This window comes from Ananas comosus, unplaced genomic scaffold (assembly GCF_001540865.1).
Source record: "Ananas comosus cultivar F153 unplaced genomic scaffold, ASM154086v1, whole genome shotgun sequence".
Taxonomy (NCBI): domain Eukaryota; kingdom Viridiplantae; phylum Streptophyta; class Magnoliopsida; order Poales; family Bromeliaceae; genus Ananas; species Ananas comosus.
The window spans coordinates 1-4,721 of NW_017891001.1; the positions used below are offsets into that span (position 1 = coordinate 1).

Here is a 4,721-nt window from a genome sequence, read left to right on the forward strand (position 1 = left end):
CCATTTTTTATAGTAATATAGAGATTGGCAAGAAAGTAATAATTTAATGATGCCTTTGATGAGAAAAAAAAATAGTTGAAACAAATTTAAGACAAATCATAAAAAAAAACTGTAGTCTACCAAACCAAAATTACAATAAAATATGATGTATTATTACTTAATATTATGTTATTTTTAGGTATTTTTTAAACATTAATTTTATTTTCTTATTGTAGGGTTTCAGCAAAATGATCGTTTGGGCCGACTGAAAGAGTTTGATCAGACTGATATTGATCTTCGTAAGTATTTTCAGCTTTGATTTCCCTTTTTTGTAAGCTCTTTTTATGTTTGCTATAATTTTGCATATATAAAATAGTGTCTTTGAAAAAAAAAAAAAAACTATAGTCTAGCAAACAAAAATTATAATAAAGTATGACGTATTATGTTATAATTAAGCCTTTACATATTATCTTAACTTTAATTATATATATTCGGATGCCATAATTTGCATGAGGTTCAATCATTTAGCATTTATTTTAAGTTTTACACTTCGAAATTAAAATATTTTTCCAAAATCATTGCAAATTATGGCATCCGAATATAAAAAAAAAAAAAAACTATTGTCTAGCAAACAAAAATTATAATAAAGTATGACGTACTATGTTATAATTAAGCCTTTACATATTATCTTAACTTTAATTATATATATTCGGATGCCATAATTTGCATGAGGTTCAATCATTTAGCATTTATTTTAAGTTTTACACTTCGAAATTAAAATATTTTTCCAAAATCATTGCAAATAAAATTACGTCTCTAATTTCTTGATTATAATACTATGCACTTTGTATTTCTTCATTTCTTCGCTATTACTTTTGTAAACAATCATTTTTTCAATTGAAGGGTTCAGACAACTAGGCACTTGAGCAGACTGAAAGAATTCGATCAGATTAACATTGATCTTTGTAAGTATTTTCAGCTTTCCTTTTCCTTCTTCCTAAGATCTCTTTACATCTATGTTCATATACATATACATACATACATACATACATACATACATACATACATATACATGTATATATAATTATCTATACAGCTTGCATTTTCAATACTTTTTTCATATTCAACTTGAATTTATTATAAGAAGTCTCTCACATTATTCTAATTTTTTACTCTATTTTTCAGTAGGTTACAATAGTATGGATCAAATAGAATCGGCCAAGAAGAACAGATTAAAGAGAAAATTAATNGAACTATAAAATGTTAATTTAGAGCTAACATTCCTTGTTGTTTAGATAACAGATTTAATAAAGGTGAAAAAAACTGTATAGCAACTAGTAGGAAAGAAAATATCTATCGTTTTGGTAAGAGTAAATACTAACAGAAGACGGCTATAAGAAAACCTTTCACAAAACTTGTTACTGGAAAGAAGTATGTGCCACTTAGTTTTAATTCACAAGGTGTACCTGGCACTTAGTATTTGAAACGTTGTGAAAGTATTGGTTCCCCCAGTGATAGAGATAGACCATAAAGCCGTCTTTATTAACTTAGATATCGAAGTCAACAATTTATGAACAGGAGAACAACGTCGGTCTGATTTTATACACGCACACCGTTGGGTGCAAAAACTTTGAGATACCACATATTGTGACTTTTTCACGTTCTCTTTTGATATTCATAAATCATTAATCTCTTAAATGATATCGTTTGTTACATATCACTGTTAATATCTATTTCATATACATATGGACGTCATCAAGCTGGTTTTTTAACTACGAAAGATTATAGTAGGTAATCAAAGACTTCGAAATAGAACTTTTAAGACGATTGCTTTAGACCAGACAGAAGTCCAAAAACAGGTCCTTACTTTAAATTTCGTAAAGAATAAAGATTGGTAACTCGTAATGTACATTTCCACTACTTGTCTAGTCCAACGGGTACTGTAGCTGTTTATCGTTACCGCAGAACTATTAAAACTTAGTATATAGCTCCTGACGGTCATTTTCTACTACCGTTTTATTTAAAAAAAGGATACCGTAAAGGTAGTCTTAGAGGAGATTGTTGCCGTAGAAACTATGGAACTATTTAAAGACTAGAGTCCAAACCGACTAAAGAAAACTACATTAGTTCAGAAAGAAGAAGTTACGTACTTTTTCGTAGTTGATACATAACGACTTTATTAGAAGGAGGAGAATAGTTACAGAAGGGAAGGAGATAAGATAAAACATTGGACATTCGTATTTTAAGAGAGTAACATTGTGTAACAGATCTTAAACTTAAAAAGTGGAACGAAGGATGTATAAAATATGGATTAGATTTAGGTAGAAGTGGTTTACCCTTGTTTTATCCTATGACGTATCGGTATTTCGATCCCACGTTTAGTGAATAAGCAGAGTTAGGAAGTCAAAACACAAGCTGTTATTATAGTGCAACTGCTAGTTGTGAAGGATATAACGGTTGATAATTGGGCCGTTAAAGTCGCCTCCTACCTCCTAATATGTTGACTGATAGAGGTAGAGCGAAAGGGTGATTAGAATTAGCTTAGCCGTTGTTTAGACAAAGAAGTTTTGCTAGAGAACGGTACGCCTTACGGAAATGATAACGTAACACTCTTAGTTTGTATAAATAGTTAAGAAGTTGTTATAAAGATAGCTATGAGTTAAGTCTACAGTGCGGGCCCCAGGGGGAAAAACAAACTTTGTGTCGCCTTTTCGCAAACTTAAAAAAAAAAAAAAACTTTTGGACTGGGGTCTCATACGGTCTAGGCGGCGTTTATGTCCCTTAGGTGACAAGTGTGCCTGTCTCAGAGGGGACATGAACGTGCCGCAGTGTGTTCATGTTTTCATGTTTGTCATATGTTGGTGTTAGTTTACTTATATGTCTATCGATATGTAAGTATGTAAGTGGTAAGTGTGGCATCAAAATGTAAGTTACAAATTTGTCCTCAGGTGCTTTTTAGAAAACTTTTTGACAAAGCATGCGCTTTTGAAAATAGAAAATATCTTCGATGGTGCTCCCCATCTTTTGGAAAATAAAATGGTTTAGGTCTTTAGGAAAATTATGCAAGTACTTTCAGGTATTTAAGGTTACATTATTTTTATGACTTGGTATATTTGACTGATTCGATATTGTTGTCTTATCATCCCTATTTTGATTTGGCTATTGGACCCAGCCTTCGAGATAGCTGGCGATAATTGCATGGAGTGCAGAGCAGGGTTTTGAGTTGCAAACGTCATGGACTTTTTATCACCCCCTCCACTCTTGTACATTTGTACAGAGGGGAGGGTCACCCATGGCGTTCGGCTTCTTCCGCTCCTCATGAGTGGCCTAGTCCTTCTCTATTTGTTGTCATACCCATTCATTTTATGTCATCGTTGCTATTACCTGCTTACTCTATATATATATACTTTCGTGTTGATGGCGATGACATTACATGTTGACGTTCGTATGTTCCTATAGTTTTGATATCATTGTTCTGTTGACATTTCCTTCTTTATCTTCATATATACGTTGTTGGCGATGATATCGATATACGCAGTTGGCCTGCTCTTCAGGTTTGCATGGGTTAGATTTGGCGGCACAGCCAGATTCCTGGAGTCCGTTTTCGGTGATAGACGAGGGTGGACCGTACATTGGGATCGTGTTCTCTTGTGGCGACCCGAGTGCCCAGCCTACATGCTGGTGAAAAGGCCTTTTCTTGTGGGAGGACGCCCCCTAGTTGGGCGACCACATGCACTTTACGTGAGCTCGATACCGCTAGTTACGCCTATACTAGTTATCGGTTGGCAGCCGTTAGTCGGCTGTTAGTGGCGGGGAGCCCCGATTGGCTGGCACATCCAGTAGTTCATTGTTGCACTTGGCTGGTTCTCTCCAGTTATATGCCTTTCTTTGCTTGCTGGTTTGTCCAGTGGCTACGTTTGTCCTCTTGGCTGGTTGGTCCAGTGTTCATATCATATATGCTTACGGTAGATGAGATGGGGATATGTCCTATGATGTGTATCTTGTTGGTCCGTCTCATTTATTTCTATCATACATCTATGACGAGCTACAGTTGATTTTCATGCTTGCGTTCTTGGCTGGCTATCCAGTGTCCTCACATAAGCTATATCAGGTCTTGATGGCAGTCGTGGTCGGCTGTTAGGATGGGGAGTCCCATATGGCTGGAGTTTCCAGTAGCTTGCTGTCTTCAGTTCTTTGTCTGGTTGGGTTATATATTACGTTTATTGGCTGGTTGGTCCAGTTGTCTATATTCTATTTCCGTGGCTAGTGGATCCAGTGGCTTTGCTTCATGCTCTTGGCTGGTTAGTCCAGTGACTCTGTTTCATGCTCTTGGCTGGTTAGTCCAGTGGCTTTGCTTCATGCTCTTGGCTGGTTAGTCCAGTGGCTTTGTTCCATGCTCTTAGCTGGTTAGTCCAGTGACCATAGTGTATACCTATTTGATGAGATGAGGATGTGTACTATGATTCGTATCTTTGTATACTCATCTCGTATTATCTTTGTTGCCCCTACGTTCGAGTTATATATTATGCTTTTATCGTTGTCTTCTTGTCCCTATCTTCTTATAGTGGCTCGCACGTGGTGACATGGCTGAAGCCTAGCTTCATGGGTGGACGTGTTTATACCACGGTCAGAGAGCAGACACCTTCTTCGTAGTTGGCCTGGATTCTTCCCAGGTGGCCCAATCTCAGATTGGGTGTTTATTGTTTGGTGATCGAGAGTGTTGGAGTGTTCGTTTGGGTGCT

At 36.2% G+C, this 4,721-nt stretch overlaps 1 long non-coding RNA gene across 1 annotated transcript; it reads left to right on the top strand.

Moving 5' to 3' along the window:
- The first annotated feature begins 206 nt into the window (after positions 1-206).
- Positions 207-1,227, top strand: LOC109704524. Its single transcript, XR_002214421.1, has 3 exons — positions 207-278; positions 883-944; positions 1,165-1,227. It is a non-coding gene; the product is annotated as an uncharacterized LOC109704524 (long non-coding RNA).
- Positions 1,228-4,721: the final 3,494 nt, after the last annotated feature.